This window comes from Urocitellus parryii, chromosome 9, assembly GCF_045843805.1.
Source record: "Urocitellus parryii isolate mUroPar1 chromosome 9, mUroPar1.hap1, whole genome shotgun sequence".
In the NCBI taxonomy this organism is placed as follows: Eukaryota; Metazoa; Chordata; class Mammalia; order Rodentia; family Sciuridae; genus Urocitellus; species Urocitellus parryii.
Window position 1 is genome coordinate 77,787,724 of NC_135539.1, and position 19,594 is coordinate 77,807,317.

Genomic DNA, 19,594 nt, shown 5'->3' on the forward strand with positions numbered 1-19,594 from the left:
AAGCTAATATTCAGCAACATATACTAAATTTAGAGCCTATGGGATAATGGATAAAAAGATGGTTTCCATTTTGGAGCATGTGTTTTAATTTATATGCATGGATATAAAGAGAGAAAAAGGATACTTGTACAAATCTTCATTAAAATAATTGTCAAATGTGCTAAATCAGGTCTGGTGCTATCATTTGCATCTGTAAGTTGGATATGTTATATTTGAGAAAAGTATGGGCAAGAAAGTAAAAGAATTGAAGAGAATTAAGAACACCTCCTAGTTACAGGTAACAGTTGCTTCCAGTAGGACTGGATGGATAAGAAAAAATAATATTTTATTACAAGATTTTGGATGATAGATGTATCAAGAAAAGTATGCATTTATACAAGTATTTGTATTAAATATATTCTGCGATAACTAGTATCTTTTTGGTCCATGGCCTGGCAATTGTACAGCTGGTCATATAGCATATTACGTGGTCTCATATATTTTCTGTGTACGTGGAACTAAAGGAGTTTTTATAAGGTGATAAAATCCATACATGTAATTAGTCCAGTTGAGCCTCTGACACCATAGCAACTCTGCATTCCTTAAGAGGATCCAGTGGATTGAAACTTGACATGCATACATGTCTGTGCCACATCAGAATCCAACTTCTTGCCAGGTCCAATCTAGGCCAAGTTTCTTAGAGCATACGCTGTGCTTGATACAATGAGATAGCTGCCTTTGGAGTGTGAAAAGCAAACCGAAGAAGGAGAAAGAGGCCTGGGGACAGATGCAGCAGCCCAGATATTTGTCAAAAAGCTCAGGGGTCATAATACACTAGAGAGTGACCCATGGTAGCAAAGCTCAGGGCAGTCAAACAGAAATTTTAAAGCTTCCCTAAGAAATACAGTTGACAAGTGAACAGGAAATGTACACCCAGTCCTTAGTGCTTTCATTGCTTTTTGGGCAAATTCACATGCAGAGAGAAAGTATAATTTGAGAATGGATTCTTCACATGCTCCATATCCTAGCAGGAGGGATCATTACTGTCCATATGTGTCACATACTGAGCAATCAAGTAAATTTTGGTTCTTCACACGTAGGAAAATGAGAAGAGTAATCCAAATTTAGGTACTTACTAAGAATACTAAGAAGATAATTGCTTATCGAGGTTTTAGATAATTAGGAAGTATTTCCTGAATTGATGCTATGGAAAAAAATTTCTTATTTTATTATTTAAGTGAAATTCCATGAGAGTGCTACTTTCAATAATAACGAATGTAATAAATAATAATCTCATTCAACACCACTGTACATGCTCAGCATGGCTCTAGGATTCATAGATAACATTTAAAGCTTAAGAATTTTCTTAAGACAAAATGGTGGTTCATCTCATTTTATAAGCTTTTATTGGAATAATTCATATTATTTAAGATTTTGTTAAAAATAAGGGAAGGCTCCTAAATCAATATTTTAAAATATTTCTTTTGTGCATGCAGATGTCCATTGTAGAAGCAGGGCCAGTCTTGGTAGCAGGGCTCATTGGAAGGAGACATACTCTTTAGCATGTGCCTTCTGCTTTGTGTTCTGGGACTGGGTGGTGTGCAAGGGACCCTGCACTAGCTGAGCAGCAGGAAGGATGGACAGCTCAAGCTGACACAGTGGGGTTGGGAAACTTCCCTTGAGTAGGGCCACAGGACCAAATGGCACAAATGAAAAAGAAGCAGAACTGGGAGGGAGCAAGGAGAGCTGTGATCTTGAGATTGCACCATCATCTTCTCCTCCGTCAGGCACATGCAGTCAAATGAACAGATTCACAGTCACAATTGCAGTTATTATTGGCTAAATGACAGCCACCCCATAAGTTTTCTTTGCTATTTTCTTTAGGTTGTAATGAAAGTGGAGTTGAATCCTGCTGGACCTCTGGTTCTCCAGGGTATTGGTGTGCTTCACTAGTTCATCGGCCCATTATTTTAACAAAGGATGGGTGAATTCAACTGATGAAATAATGGCTCTCTAAGTCTACTTTCTGTCTATCAGTTAACCATGTGCTCCAAAACTGTTGGCAGACAGGACATGACATAAATCTATAGGGACACACAAATGTGAGCACATTTAGACTATTCTGCCAACCCGGAGGTGATAGCTGCCACCAGGATTGCTCCATTGGATACAGTCTGTGTGTTCTCAGGAAGCTATAATTAAAATAAAAATGCCTGGGAAGAGCCCATTTCCAGGGGGAGCTTAGGAAACTTTTTAAGAAATTAAATCCATGCCATACCAACTTCCATCCTGTACACACAAAACGCCTGGATCTTCTCTGGCAGAGAGCTGTTGTTCTGTTCCAAGGTCATGCCATGCTCACTTATTTCTACTTTGGCTATAGTATTATTTTCTTTGCCAAAATTTCTACCACTTCCTTCCCAATTATCCAAATCCAACCCCTGCCTCAAATCTCAGGATTAACACTTCCTGCAGCTTAATTAACCAGGGAATTTCTGGAAGTCTTTATTTACACTAAAGCATGATCCTCTCACAGCTTTCCTCTGGGTAGCAGGTGGCTATGGCCATCCTAGGGAGGAGAAAACAGAGCACAGATAGGTTAACCCAGTCATCCAAAGACCCTCAGTCATGAAGATGTCAAACTGGCATCAAAACCCACACAAAGTGAGTTCAGTTTGTGTACTCTTGACCCTGCTCCGTGCTTTCCAAAGGGTGGCCTAGGGTTCTCTCTTATGATGGGTGTTGCTTTGTATGGCCACATGTCTACATGGATTTTGGTCTCGATTGATGCTCTATTGCCGTATAAATATCGTTAGATAGGCCTATATATAGTTTGTATGTATGAACATTTATATACAGATATATACATTTATTGGTGGCTAGCTAGATGATAGATTATAGATGATCTGGACAGATGATAGACGATAGCTAGACAGATAGTAAAAGTGAGGGAGAGAAACATGTTAGGTTACATACTCTGATATACTAGTAACTTCTCTCAGGCAGGAGGCACGGAGTGTTTTATTTACATTCTCCAGCACCAATCCAGACGGTGCTAAACATTATTTTTAGTAAGGTGATAATTCATAATTGCTAAAAGACTAAGATTTGGGAACAGAAGACTGAGCTTAAATCCCAGGATACATGATTTACGGCAGTATGATCTTGAGAAAGTTTATTAAGCTTTCTGAGTCTCAGTTGTCTCATTTGTAAGTAGTTTAGAATAACAGTTTCTTCCTCAGAGAACTGTGGTTAGTATCCAATAAAGTCAACTGCATTAGATCACCTCCAGGAGTGCCTGTCCTTACTGAGCATAAGCTACTAAATGTGGAACTTGATTGGGTGAGATGTAAATTTATTTACAGAGGTCTGCAATACCCTAAACATTTTCTCAAATAATTTGACAGTGTCTAACCTGCTCCTGTCAATGGTAGATTTCTATTTTAAACCTACAGGTTTCACTAACATCACAGGTTTTCCATGGATAAGTTTTGCTAGTAGAGAACAACCCTAAATTTCAAAGTCTATACATGCATACATGCCCTCCCTAAATCTCAGCCACACAGAGTCCATTGGCATCAGCATCTTTCCACTGTCATGGTGTTTTTAATTTGTTTTCACTTGTTTGCTTTTATTTATTTATTTATTTTTTTTTTTGCTTGCTTATACATAAAGGAGCTAGTGGTGAGAATTAAATTGTTCAAAATGCATTAGCAATTGTGTGACTAAGCTATTGTTACCTCTGCACAGAGCAAGGCATGCATCTTGATGTATTTTGTAAGAACCTAAGTAGTGTCTGGGTTATAGCTGTTGTTCTCTGTAGGTCAAAGATTAGCAATAAAAGCTACAAACCCCCATAGCACAAGTTTGTAATTGCACAAAAGCCACAGTCTATTTGTCTCAGTGGCCCTTTATTGCGGTGGAATCAAGTACCATTATTGCTACTTCAGTGGAGTTTCTAAAAACATTTCATTTATTTTAAATTTCCATTCAATTACTTTTTCCTCCTTCCATCTGTTCTAGTAATTGGGCAGGTTTATAAGAAAGAAACAAAAATATTCAAAGTGCTTGAATATTTACTATGTACTACAGATTTTTCCAGGCACGTTTCCTGCTTTTCTTTAATTTCTTAGTGTTTTTTCCTTCTAATGTGTTCCAGTGTCAATGGAGCTAGGATTATCAGGCCCTATTGCTCAAAGCTACTGTCATTTCACTGCCCACTGGGCAAAGACTAACTGGAATGGTCTTGGGGTGGTGTCCGGAGACGAATCACATTGGAAGCCACTCTCTGAGGCGTGTGATAAGTTGAAGCAGGAGGTTTTTTCTGTTGAGATAAATCACAAACCTACTTCTCCTCAGCAGCCCTGTTCACTTGTCTTGCCACATTAAAAAAGCTGAAATCCAGGACTCCTTCTATTCCTCATCAATATTTATGCTGGTGAGTATGGGCATTATGAGAAACAGCCACCCAAAGGAGGTCTCCTTTAAAGCAAAGTGACTAAAAACATTCTGGATTTTAAAAGGCAAGCTGTTTTGATCATTGCTATTTTTTTTTTTAATTTTTCCCTTCTTTTTTTAATGAAACACTTGGGAGCCCAAATAGGCAATGTTATTATCAAGGTCATGTCTATACATGGACAGAGCCAGACTAAAAGAAGCTTTATAAGTTTATTGTGTAAATTGAAGATGCTCGATAAGCTCCATCAGTGATATCAGTATTGTCAAGAAGTCTTTTGTGAAAGACATTATCACCTCCCTTGCAGGGTCTCCCATTGAGCTGAACCAACTGCTTGACCATTGAATCTCTGTAAACATGGATTCAAGCTCTGGCAGAATCTAAACACAAGGCCCTGTTTTAAACAGTACCAGAGACAAAATAACATACACAAATGTCCACTCCACCTTCACTTACTCAGTCCTCAAACTTCACTTTCTCTGCAGTTACAGGAACCTGATGCTTAGCTTCCAGCTGTCACTCATTAACCAGCAGGCTTTGATTCATGCAGCCAATGCCTCTCTGGCTTCCTTTCCTTAAGCCACAGTCCTGCAGCAGACACGTGTATCTCCCAATATGGGTGGCTCGAACAACTCCCAGCATCCTCTGTTTTTTCTCTCATCTCCAATAGACACACGGACACGTGTGATGGGACTGACCATGGTGTCACCTGCACTTGCTGAGGCTGCAAGAGACGATAACATCATGACTGAAGAGTCTGATGGCTAATTCTACTGCTCCCACCCACGCCCAGACTCTGACACAAACATCACATTTTTCTGTAGCTAGATGAGTCCTTTCTAATCCTTATGTCCATGACTCATTCATAGACCTGGTCAAATTTCTCTGTACTTTTAACTTCAGAGCTATTGATACATGAAGATCCTCTAGGAAAAATTTTTATGTATTTTTGTCTATTTGATTTTTTGAGCTAAGGAATTTTAAATAATCTATAGGGAAAGGGAAATGCATAATAGAATGATCCAACATAGTTTTAGAAAATGCTACTCTTTTGTAGCAACTTGATGGCAGGAAGGAATCATTTCTAGTTGGCTGGGAAGTGAGAAAGGAGACTCCCTCCACTGTCAAATCAACCTGCAAAGACTGCGAAACTGTGGGATTTTGTTTTTGTTTTCTTCTATGTTTCCATTTTTTATTTGCTTGCATGTTTTTTTAGCTCTTGGCATTCAAAGAAATCTGTCTAATAGTAACTGGATACAGGCTAATGAAATAAAGACTTCAGTGACCACACAGGACAAGAATCTCAATCTTTTAAAAACAGAGTGGATAAATAAATAAACAAAAGGTCTCAACAGTTAAGATCAGTAGAATCTGACCTCCAGAATTATTAGCTATCACATTCAATAGTCTAGATGTCAACAACAATAAAAAAATCACAAAACATTAAAAAGTAAGACAGTATGTCACAAAGAAAAAATTAATATATAAATTAAAAAAAACATATACATAAGGAAACCAAAACAAGGAGTGGATTAGATAAAACTTTAAATCAGCAATTATAAATATGTTTAGAATTAATTTTATTACATGTTTTAATAAGTTAAGAAAGATCATGAACAAAAACTAAAGGAAAGAAGGAGAAAAGAGATACAAACAAAGTAAGAATTCTGATGGAAATTATAAAAAAGAATAAAATAAAAATTCTTAGTTTGGACAGGCAGCAATAATACTATCTGAGAGAACTCAGGGTTAGTTAAGCCAAGTAGGGCTTGGGAGCAGGGGAATCAAATGTGTGAATTTCCTGGGGTAGAAGGGATCATAGCATGTTTGGGTAACAGAAAAACCATGATAAGAGAAGGAGTCATGTCAAGGAAAGGTACAGATGGAGGCCTAGAACATACTACCCATGTCATGGGAAGCAGCTGATGTTTCTATAAAGAGCAATGGAAAACATTTAAAAAATTCACCCATGGGATAACAGTTTTGCTTTGTTCTGCCAGACCACTCTGGCTTCATTGAGGTGTGTTGCTTGCAGGACTAGGAATTGGGAAATCCAGGGAGCAGGCTACCACATGAGAAGAATATAGGAAGAAGTGAATGGAGGTGAGACATCTTTAGAAGTGAATGCTCACTGGCCTTGGCAAACATTTGTTCCTGAGGGTGAAGAGAAGCTGCTGTCAAGGAATCCCTATACACTCTAAGCACCCGTGTGCTGCTATTACCAGTCATGCTTCTTGCTTTCATTTTTTATTGTTATTACATTACCGATACTATTTATATTTCATTAGTGTTCACTCCCATTTACCTGTGCAAAGTTTAAAAGTAATTTCCATATAATATTACTTCACTTAATCTTTCTACACTTGGACTTGGGGAGGCTATGCCCACTCTGATTTTAAATGTCATGAAATTGGAAAGCCTGTGAACCAGTTGCTACACCTCTCTGAGGACAGGAGAGTCTTTTGGCTAGAAGTGTGTGAATTAAGAGTTATAGGTTGTCATTCCCTGGCAGGTGCCTGACTGTCCTTTGAGGTGGGAGTGGGATTCTGTTGAAATACACTTTATTGCCAGGGCTCTCAGGAAGTAACTGCCTGTGTCTGGGATCCCATTTTTGCCACTAAGCCGAGGCCCTTGGGGTGTTGGCTTATCAAGAAACTTGTTTTTTAATGGTATGTGAGAAGGATTTTGGACATATGGGAATATGGGACTTATATAATGCACACAAATATATTTTGGCCATTAAATAAATAAATAAATAAATATCCATGTCTTTAAAAAGTCCATTTAGAAAGATCAGCATATTTGCTTCAGTTATTCTATATGTTGATGAAGTTACCTTTGTGCCTCACTAAAAATGGAACAAATATTTTATTGTTCAATGTAAAGACAGGAAAACTATTACTTCAATTGACAAAATATTATTATAACAAATTCACAAAGACACAATTTATGGAGACGTAGAAGGGACACTTTCTGAAGACATGATACAAAATAAACTCTCCTGAACAATAAAATAAAGTGTATTTTCCTAAAAGGCAGACTTTGGTACTGTAGTTTTATATTGACTTGACTAATATGTCACGGAAGCTAGCATTCCAAAGTTTATAAAGAAAACCACTATCCTTCAATCACACTGAGAATTTTTGATAATTTTGTAAGATTTAAGAAAAGCATTAGAAAAAAAAGAAAAGCATTAGAGAATTTTATTTAAAAATCATTATTTAAAATGTTGTTTAAATTGTTTTTGAGAGCATCTGGGTAGATATTCGAAGCACTCTGAGACATTGCCTATTCAAACAGACACAGAGACTGCAGTACTTGCTCATTAATGTTATGTGTAAGTTTTGCAATGATATAATTTGGACTTTTGGGAATTTAGTTTAGTTTCTATATGGGCAAAGATCATGGAATATTTTCTTTAATTTTAAAAACTTTCTAATGAATTGCTACCCTGTAGGATGTCATCAATAAGATCATGTGAACCAGGCTTCTTGCTGGTAATGACTGTGTGAGTGGATTGAACCTTGAGTCTATAAGTCCCTCTTAATGATTAATTGAAGATTAGACAGATTTAGGAAAATATTGCTTTTTAAGAGAAAATGGAGCATGAGATTGACTTGGTAGCAGTTTCATCAGAGAAAAGAATCTGTACATGCTTAATTGTGTTTATATGAGATCAGTTTGTTTTCATTCACCTTTCAGTTCTTCAAGGGTCACAAAAGCAAGCCAATGAGCAGAGGTTCTGTTGACAAAGCAAATCCTAAGACCACCAGACCAGGCCCTGTCTCCCCTGATGCCAAAATTAACCATCTTGACCCTGATCAAATATTTAGAGGGCCAACCATGCTTAACACATGATTGGCATTTTATCTACACTGTATAGGAGAGTTTATATAAGGTAATTTCAATGAGATATGGCTGAAGTTTGTTTTCAAGTAATACATGGAAAAACTGTTTTTTCAAAAGTACATTTGGTTGCTTCCATAAAATAATTCAATTGCAAAAATGTTTGTTTTACCCTATGAAATTCAATAGCTTAAATGATGTTCCTGATTATTTATTAATCACAAATATTTGATCCAAATATTCACCAGACCCAAAGACCTCATATTTGGATACTCAGCTTTAAACAAGAGCAATGAGCATATTTAATGCATTTTTAACCCATTGAATAAATATAATTACATAAGAATTGGATATAACAGGCCCATGGGTATTTTATGTTAGCTACATTGATCTAATCACTTTAATATTTAATCTTTCTTTTGTGTTTTTTCCTCTTAGGTAAATTCAGATGGCAATCTAATTGTAAGTTTTAGTATTAGTGTCTATAAATATGAATTGCTGCAGGCCCACCATTCCTTAGCTCTGATTCCCAAATCCGATAGTCCTTGATAATAACACTACTATCATAGCCCATGGGGAACACACCTCTGCTGAGCCAGCAGGAGCCTATTTATGAAAGTCTTCATGTACCACTGAGGGCAAATATCTGCATATTTCCCTACAGAGTTATCAGCATGTTTGACTGGATGCCATGCTCCAAACCCTTTTGAGGCATCACATGATAACTTTTGCTGTCACTGTACCATTAATCTAATGGGCAAAAATTCTGAGCTTTGGAAGTCTTCTGACTCCCAGGGTTTCATAGGAGAAATTGTGAACCTGAGTCAAGATCATGGAGGCATATGTTCTTTATTTACTATCGGAAAACACAGGATACATAATAATTATCCCTAAATTATTTTTTTAAAAGATGAAGAATTGACACAAGAGTTTGAAGAAGGTATGGAGATGTGATAGTGTGAATGAGGTTGCTATATTTCATGATTTCTTGGGGTCAGCCTGATCTTCAGTTATGTATAAAATTAGAGACAACAGGAGCAGTGACCTGGGGTTCTCATTGGAATAACTTAGAGGATCTGAGGATCTATGGTCAAAGAGAAAGAGCAACCTTAAGAAGTTACTGCAAATGGGCACACTAAATGTAACTGGGTATTAGGGAAACACAGTGGGAAATGTGGAGTCAGGAGAGGATCCCAGAGAAACTGAGCAGACAATAAAATATAAGAGATCTCAGAAGAACCATGTAAGCCAACATGTAGGAGTAGGTCTGAACTGTGTACTGGGAAATTTGCTACACAGGTGACACATTATTGCATTTAATTCTCCTCAAATATGAAAAAAATTCAGTGATGTTAATCTCATGTTCTAGATGAGAACACTGAGAAATCAGGTTCACTGATTCGTGTAAAGTCAGGAGATGCCAGGATCTCCATCCATATTTAGACCTGATAAAGGATGTTTCTCCATCCATGATATTTTCTTAAGAGATGAATACATTTTTAAAATGAGGGACCTATTTTTTTTCTGATAAGACAGAGAAAATATTCTGCTGAGTTTTATAAGAATAAATTACAAATAAATACAATTCAGCAAAAGCAATAGCAGCATTTGTTTAAACGATATTTTTGTTCAGACGTTAAAAACAATCTGCGGAGTGCATGGGCATCTAAGATTTAAAGTAGTATAGAATAGAAATTTGGGTCTTACAGAGGCAGAATGACACTTGCCTGCCAGCTCTATGTCACATGCTATTTAATCTCTTAGATTTTTCTTTTTATGTGAAACAGGGATGATGAAGGATTGTTCATAAGTTTTATTGTCTTAAGAGTAAGATGAGGTTTGTAAAGTATTTGGCAGAGTACACAGAACAAAGCAAAGCAGTTCCTGACTTTCTTCATTTTATTATCAATACAAACAGAAGAAAGAGGAAGGTGATAGAATGGAAAGAGATCAAGCCTTTGAAGTCAACCATGAGTCACAAGCAGAATTGAAACTTCCCCTCAAGACCCTCCAGGTGTTGTGCTCTGAACATTTGAGCCAGACTCACAGATTGAAATCCTAACCCCAGGGTGAGGACATCAGTGGATGGGGCCTTGGGAGGGGGTCATTGGACCAATCAGATTAGTGAACTTATGAAAGCAACCCTGGAGAGCTCAGTCTCCTGTTCTCCCATGTGAGGACAGAGCAAGAGGACCCCTGCAACCAGGAGGAAGGCTCTCAACAGACACCAAGCCTGTCAGAAATTGATCAAGGACTTCTAACCTCCAGAATTGTGAGAGGTAAATTTCTGTTGTTTCTAACCCACCTAACTTATGATATTTTGCTATAGTAGTCATAATAGACTAGAAAACACCTAGTTAAGAGGGGGGGGAATATGAAAGTACAATGATGAGGAATTAATTATCACAAATATTATAAGTAATATTCTCATTAATATTGAAATTTGCATAGAGTTATTTTGGTTTATATAAATTATGATTTCAGAATCAACAGTTAAGCCTTCTGTTTTAGTAAACAATGAGGTTAGAAAATATGAGAAAATACTTTGACCTGAATAAAAAGAAGCACACACATACAGCACAACAAAGCATCAGGTGTCTGTAATCATCATTCCTATTTAATATGGTGCTTGAGGTCCTAGGTAGTGCAAGAAGGCAAGAAAAAGATATAGAATTCAAACATGTAGGAGAAAAAGTAACAAGACTGTTTATATTAAAAAAAAAAACATAATGAACTATGTTGAACTTACTAAAGAATCTGCAAAGAAAATTCACAAAACTAACAAATTTTCAAATCATGGGCTACAAAATCAATATGTAAATCAATATATTTAAATGTACAGTCAATGAACAATTAGAAATAGAAAATTAAAATAAAAACACAATGCCATCTAAAATAGTACCAAAATCCCTAAAATATAGATAATAATTTCATGAAGTTTTTACATGGTGTCTATGCTGAGAATAGACTCAATAAACAAAAAGATATACTAGACATGTACATTCAAAGATTCAATACTGATAAGATACAAATTCTCCCCAGATTTATCTTTTGATTAAAAGTAATACCAAACAAAATCTCTTGATAGATATTGAGAAGCTAAATTTAAAATGTATGTGACAAGAAAAAATATTTCTTGTATGATTTTTGAAAACAATACTTGTAGGATATTTATTACCATATTTCAAGGCTTTCTCTATAATCATCAGTCAACATGAGAGTATCTTATTATGACATTGGAAAAAGCAGATATATGGAGATCAATTGCAAAATAGACTACTGTATGTGTATGTGTTTGCATAAATATCTGATTCACTTATAAGATGCTAAAGCAGTTGTTTAGTAATACTTGTTTAGTAATACTTGTTCAGTAATTAGTTAATTAATTAGTTTTATCATTTATCTGCAAAACACCACTCACTGTATTTTGTCCAGTTCATTTGATTTTTCATCTGCTACTCTTCTAGCACAGCTAACTTTGTGTTACTAGAAGATAAGTTCCCTGGGTGCATTTTTTCGCAAAAGATGCTTTGTGCCCAGAACACTAGCACAGGAAGCACTCAATAGGTCTTCATTAGGTGGACAAATCAACAGCCATTTCAAACAAGCATCCCGACATGGATTTCCCCAGGGAGGGCCGGGAGGCTCTGGGAGCCCGCAGAGCTGAGCTTTCTCAGTGAGACTGCAGCAGAGCTGCACCTTCCTGACTTTGCTCTCACACCTAGGATCTGACTCTGGCACCAGCCAAGGTGTTTTTAACCATTCTCAAGATGGACAGTGGAGTCTACATTGCCACACCTGTTAAACCGAGCCAGCAGAATATGGTCAAAGGAAAGATTAGATGAAGCTAGAATGAAGGCAAGACAGAAGGTCATTTGGGGTGCATTTATAAAACATCTTTCAAACAAATTGACAGAAAGAATTGAGTGTTGTCACATGACTTCCAGTTGCTCATTCACTTGTTCTTTCTTTAAGGTTTTTCCCCCAAGTTCATTTTGCTGTCTATCATTCTGTCTATCATTGCCTCAGAATTCAAGGTTTGTACCAGTAGAAACAGTTATTCCTAAGTGAAGCCAACTGTGTCAAACACATTGTTGCCTGGGAAGGACTTCCCCAAGTTCAGTCTGCCAAGCCTCGATGATGGTCCTAGACGTTTGATCCAGAGCCAATACAAGTGTTTTCCTCTGAATCACATAAAACACAATTTTATTTGTCAACTTTGTGTCCTTTTCCTTAATGTAAATAAGTCCCCACCTAACATGAAGAGAAGCGGTTAAGGTCAGACCATCTAAGGACATGCTGCTTTGTAAAGTACTGAAGCCACTGTGCAGCTGTTGGCTCTGGAGGACTGGAGGAAGTCAGGAACTCCTGCACCTTGGGGGAAGCTTGGGAATTGAGTTCGCCTGGGCTTTTGTAGTTGGCTTTCCTTTTCACAGGGCACATGGTGCTATTTAGCAAATTATTATTGGTGCAGACACTGTATGGCAGAAACCTGGAGAGGCAAATGCACTTCCCAAAGGTCCCTAATTAAAAATGCAAGAGGAGCTTTCTTATCAAGAATATCTGGTGATATATGTTAAATATCTTTGTTCACTTCAGGATGCATTAGCCTGCTCTGAAAGCCTTGTCAGTACTCTTTGATACCAATTATAGAGAACCTTCAAAGTATTTTTCTTACAATCTGTGAATAATTATGTGGTGATTTGAATCTCAGCCTATATGGTCAAATTACATAGTTACCTGGGAAGTTGTCCTGCACTGGACAAAAATACCCATTATTCTAATGTGAATACACACAGGGAAGGAACTGAAAGAATTTCAGCTGATTGAGCCTTTTATTCCCCCAACTATTTCTTCTTCTTCTTCTTTTTTTTTTTGTATTGAATAAATGATTCATTTTTCTGTAGAAATGGCAATAAATTCAATAACAAGAAAATTTAGAGAATCTGGTGGCACTTCCTGGGTTGTGACAATGTGGAAGAAGCAATGAGAGGGCTCTGTAAGGCAATGAAGCCAGGCCAGTAGTTCCAATGGCAGGCTCTCCAGTAATCAGCAGATGTTTGTGATAACCGATGGAAGTCATAGAGTCCTTGAAATCATAGAAAGGATGGATGATACTGCTTATTTCTGAAATTAAAAGATGAGATTTATCTTCATGATCACAAATGGGTCAGCTGAAAATTTCAATAGTTGGGGAGGAATTGGAACCTACTGTCAACTAATCAATTTGCAATCACCTGGAAGCACAGGAGGCAGTGGGGTACAATCCTTTAGTGAGGGACCAACCCGTGCCAAGTCAATTTAATTTCCTTCTCTAATGGAGTGACAGGACACTTAGGCCCCGAGACAATAGATGTAATCTATCTGCACTTGAGAAAGACTTTTCTCTCAACTCCACAGAAAACCCTTATCAAAGAGATACAAGAGTGTATCTGGGTGGGTGAGTGGGTCATTATGATGGAGGTCACTGAGACACAGCAGGGCAGAGCCCTGGAGAGGCAGAGCCTGCCCACCAGTGACTCTGAAAGACATCATTCAGGATGCAGGGAACTCGTTCTGCAGCATTCCTAAACACCACTAGACTCAAAGAGGACAATGAGGACTGAAATTTAAGTTTTGAAAGAAACAGCCCAAGTGATGAAAAAAGCATTTAATGTATTTAAAAAATTATTTCTCCATAAGTGTGTAGTTCCAGGTTCTGGTGATTTCCTGAATCTCCAAAAAACAGAACTTGTCATTTTTTGAAATTAAGTAGGACTAATAAAAGTAAACTAGGAGAACTAAAGTCTTCAGATAGTAATTATATAAAAAATAGTGCCAATTCGTTAATTTGCAAAAGTCAAATTTAAAATGCTGTAGAACAATAGACAAGTGAATATTATCAAAAGAGGTCATTTACAATACATAACATTAACTCAACAAAACAATAATAAAAGTTCATGCAATGTTGTTAGTATTGTTTTTATTTCACATTATCTTTCTGTCATTTATCTCAATCTACATTAAATTAGGGTCATTTTTGGTAAAACATTTCAGAGAGATTGTTAAATAATACTGCAACAGTTTAGCCTACAGACCTTCAAAATACTTAAGTATATGATCAGAAGGATTTTAAAGTGCCTGGGAAGTCCCTGATCCACTCTGTGTTAAGGTCCTACAAAAACTACATTATTGATGCTTGAAATCATATCTGGATTAACTACTTTATAATTTAATAAAGTAAATAACTAGATCATTTTGGAAGGCTACAGAAAATTCACCCAAGATGAGATGGAAAACCGAATCATCAAAAGTAATTAAAGAAATGCAAATGAAGTAAACCTGTGGTAAATGTTTGCACTCGCTAAATTAGTATTTTCAATTATAGCACACAAAGATGGCAAGGTTAGGAGGACACTGAATTACTCATAAAAATTTGATTGCGATCTAAATTGGTACATCCCCTTTCTATAAAGATGTGTCTTGTGACATGGGAAATACCAAGGTGCACATGAAGTTTGGTGAATGCTTCCATTCCTCCTCTGGGGATTCACCTACAGGAAATAATACAGAAGTAAAAACGTGCCCTTCTATGTCTTTACACAACAATAACACTGAGCACTCTGCTGGCTTGTTATCAGCCCCCAGCTGTCTCTGCTCCTAGAAGGAAGGAGCTCAGGACTGCACAAACTCTTCCCTTCCACAGCAGTTCTGAATAAAATCTGTCTCTACACCTTGCACTTGTTCCTGGCTCTGCTCCTCTTTACCAGCACCTGTAATAACTTCCTTGACCTTGGACAATGGGATAGTTACAACACACTTCACCTTCCACATCAGGCCCCTTACCTTCAACAACATAACCACTTTCCTAAAATCTCCAGTGTCAGGATACAAGGTTGAAAGGACAGCTCTGAGGACCGGATGATGCCAGAAACTGCAGTGACCACTGCTTACAAGATCTGACACCAATACTACTGGATCAAAGAACCAATATGCAAACTAGTGAAGATTTGTTGAAGTACAGTATGCAATAAAACTGTCTTATGGATAGGATCGTTCTGTGCTCATTGCTTTTCTGGAGACAATGTGCGTATGAGCCAAGTTGTGGGAAGACTTCTCCTTAAGTATGATATCAGAGCAAAGGCAGTTCATTAGTGGCAGTTTCTAATAGCATGAGGTTTTGTTAGGCTGGTGGGCCCATCTCCACCAAGATTGTGAACCAAAGACAGAAATGCACAGTTTTTTTGTGAAATGGAACCCAGGCAACTTGAAGGGGCTGAGCTCACTTCTGTTAATTCTTATTGACAGGTCTTTCTTTTGATATGCTGATCCTTTTAAGCAGAATGTAGTCAATTGAGTCCTAAAGTGACTTTGCATATCACCTCCCATCTGATTTAGAAAGGGAAATTTCTTGGCAGGGCAAGAGGAGATGAATGTGTACAGTTCTGGCCTCGTATTTCACAATACTGTTTGTCCAAGGAGCTTGTCAGGAAATGGGAGCTTGGGCCTGACCGCCTCACCACATACTGAGTGCTTTAGACAGCCTGCAACCTCACTGACTTTGTGGAGATCAAATAAGATTATTTGTTTGAAAGAGCTTTGCAAACTGTAAAAAGCACTAGACAACATATGTTGTTTTAATCCCCTGATTTTGTGCTTTATATCATCTGAGAAGGCAGGAAGTTGTGATCCATCCTCAGAAAGAAATCCCTGTCTCTAATTGCCCATGGCACCTTCCTGAGGAGATGTAAACTACGCCTTCATTTTCCCCTTTGATCATCTATTAATTAAAGTCCCTTCACAGACCAAATTTTCCTTTCTTCTCTTTCGAGTTTCCTTTCTCCCCAAGTACCGCCCCCCCCACTTTTGTTTTCTTCCCTCTGATTAACTCCAGCATCCCAGAATATTGGGGGATGAGGAGTCAGACCTTATAACTGGTTGTGTACATCCCATAGTGTTTAGGAACTGAGGAATGGAGTTCATATGGCAAATGTGAAGTGCTATAAGTTTCACCTTATTCCATCGTATGTCCCCCAGAAGTGGCAAGTGCTCCCTGACTGTGGAGTCCACAGGGCAAGAAGATACCTTCTCCCCCAGGACCTGCTTTAGGGCCTGTAGACTGTATTGCCAGGTGATGCAGGTACTATGTGGATGTTAGGTAGGAAACTTCTTCAACCACATTTGGATTTAAGCGTATGTGTTGCTGTTTTTAGACTCAATTCCGAGTGACAGAGTCCAGTACAGAAGAGGAGCTCAGAGGCTGGATCTCCTGAGCTTGTTAAGTGGTGGGCACAGCTGCAATTGGCTGCCAGCGGGAACCAGAATGGAAGGTGAGAAGGAGGCAGGTTGAAGCACGACTCAGTTTAGAAGGGAGCCTGAAGGTATTTCCCCTCCGAGGTGGCACAGGCTGTCAGGTTAGGGAAAAATTTTCTGGTATCCAAAAGTACACTTTATTTTTTACTCTTTAAAAGTTTTTATCTGAAATCTGTCCAGTAGCCAAAATAGAAACGGGTATACGTTTAGCCATAGAAGTACATTCTATTACCTGATCCCAAAGGGACTGTTTTGTTTCCCTTTTAAAATGATCTTCCACTTTCACAATCCTGTGATGGAGTTGAAATGCCAACCCAGGCCTTCCTATAGATGTGTGTGTGTGTGTGTGTGTGTGTGTGTGTGTGTGTGTGTATGTATCTATAGGGGTCCATGATATATGTATAATCATTTTTTTTAAACATACCTTAGCAGCAATTGCAATGCAGGAGAAGGAGGAAGAGGACAACATTAAGACAATCAGACTAGTGAGGACTTCTCCTTGACTTGGCCTGATGATGGTACATCGATTTGTAACAAAGACTTTTCTCCCTTTTGAGTTTCTCTTGAATTTAAAGTGCAGCCTGCACAGGACACCATGCTTGCTCTTCTCCCTGCATCTCACAGACAGACATTTAACTTGGGACTAATGTGCAGTCCTCCCCATCTGCCCATATATCATTACAAGAGCAGGGTTTCCTCCCAAGGTAATCCTGGCTGCAAATGAGTGAGAAGGTGAAATATTCAGGGCAGGTTCAGCCCACATAATAAAGGGAGGCAATCTACTATGCAGGCAGATGAGGAAGAGGTAGGTGGAAAGACAGGAAGTGCATCCCAGGTGATGCTGAACTGCCCATCACCCACTTAGCCCAATGAACAGATTTGAGATGAGTCTCATGTGAAGAAAAATAACCTCTAACCAGAATACCAGGCCTGCCCACTGCACGCTGTAGGGTAAGCCAGTTTGTACTAGTTCTTTCTTTGATCATTTTTGTGAGTTAAGATACAGATAATCAGGGATGTATAGAATATATACTCATATATCTAACATCAAAATATTAAAATGATTTGAAATACTGCAGGATTTCATCCAAATATTCCATGGCATGCCTTTAACTTGGAGCTTCCTCATTAGGAATATTATACTATGAAAAGCTTAAGACAAACTGGAACAATGTTTCTCATAGCACCTACCAGCTTAGCTGGAATATCCAATGATCAAATGGTGTCTCATAGAAATGTATGTTTAAATATTATAAATTATTGGGACATTCTATAATGCTCTTTTTTTGAAAATTGAAACTTTTAACAGGCACATGTATACACTGGCTTGATGAGGGCTCATGTGTTTTGGAAAATAAATAATTTGGAAAAGTTAGAAAGTTTCTCTTTTCTCTGAAGCTTCTAAATTGTTCTTTTTATTTTTAAATGATATTTTAACTTTTTAAAAAATTTTTATTTGTTCTTATCAGTTTTAAATGATAGCAGAATGCCCTTTGATTTATTGTACACAAATGGAGGACAATTTTTCACTTCTCTGGTTGTACACAAAATAGAGTCACACCATTCATGTAAACATACATGGTGATGATGTCTATCTCATTTTGACTTTTTATGAGTGATTTTCAATAAAAGTAAAGGAAGCCCTTCTCTTATAATGATGTACAGGCAGGTGTGGAGGACTGCACATCAGTACCAAGTTAAATGTCTGTCTGTGAGATGCAGGGAGAAGAGCAAGCATGTGTCCTGTGGACGCTGCACTTTAAATTCAAGAGAAATTCAGAAGGGAGAAAAGCCTTTGTTACAAATTGATGTACCATCATCAGGCCAAGTCAAGGAGAAGTCCTCACTAGTCTGATTGTCTTAATGTTGTCCTCTTCCTCCTCCTCCTGTATTACAGTTGCGGCTAAGGCATGTTTAAAAAAAGAAAAAGATTATACATACTTTGTGGATCCCTATAAACACATGCGTGTGTGCGCACACACACACACACACACACACATACACAAACACACATATATCTATAGGAAGGCCATGGTTGGAATAGGATTGTGAAAGTGGAAAGATCATTTTAAAAAGGGAAACAATATAGGAATAAAACAGCATAGGAAGTTTTATATAAAATGCTGTTATGGTTTAGATATGAGGTGTCTCCCCAAAAGGCATGTGTTAGACAATGTAAGAATTTTCAGAGATGAGATGATTGGGTTATGACAGCTTTAACCTAATCAATGGATTAATCTACTGATATGGATTTACTGGGTGGTAGCATATGTAGGTAGAGTGTGGCTCAAGGAGGTAGGTCACTAGGGACATGCCTTTGGGGTATACAGTTTGTCCCTGGTGAGCATAACACACACACTCTCTCTCTCCCCTTCCTATTTTACTATGTCCTGATCCACTTTCCTCCTCCACAACCTCTGCCATCATGTTCTGCCTTACCTCAGGTCCAGAGCAACGGAGTTGGCCATCTATTGACAAAGAGCTCGGAAACCTTGAGCGACAAATAAACTTTGCCTCTTTCAAATTTGTTCTTTTCGGGTCTTTTGGTCACTGTGGTGAAAAATCTGACCATAAAAAAGTTTTGACTTATGTATATTCTAATTCAAGCATGAGTCAGAAAATCCCAAGGACAAATTCCTTTTTCAATCCCAAAGTCTTTTTAAAAAAAAAAAAAATAGGGTCTTGCTAAGTTGCTGAGTCTTGCTTTGAACTTGTGATCTTCCTAGCTCCCAAGTTACTGAACTATAATTATGAACCAGTGTAACAAGGCCCAAACTACATCTATAAAAATATTGAGACATTGAAGAGAAGAAAACTGAAAGTCTAGTCTGAAACTCTTGGGTCTAGAGCTAGATATCTTGGCTTCATTCTTCCTTTGAAATGGAATATTCGTGTGACTTTGGAAGAGTTATTTAATTTCACTTTGTCTCATTTCTAACATGACATTATTAAGAATTTTATTATTCATCATGTCCTGTTCAAAAGAAGTAATCTCAAATATATGTACAATTGGATGCATAA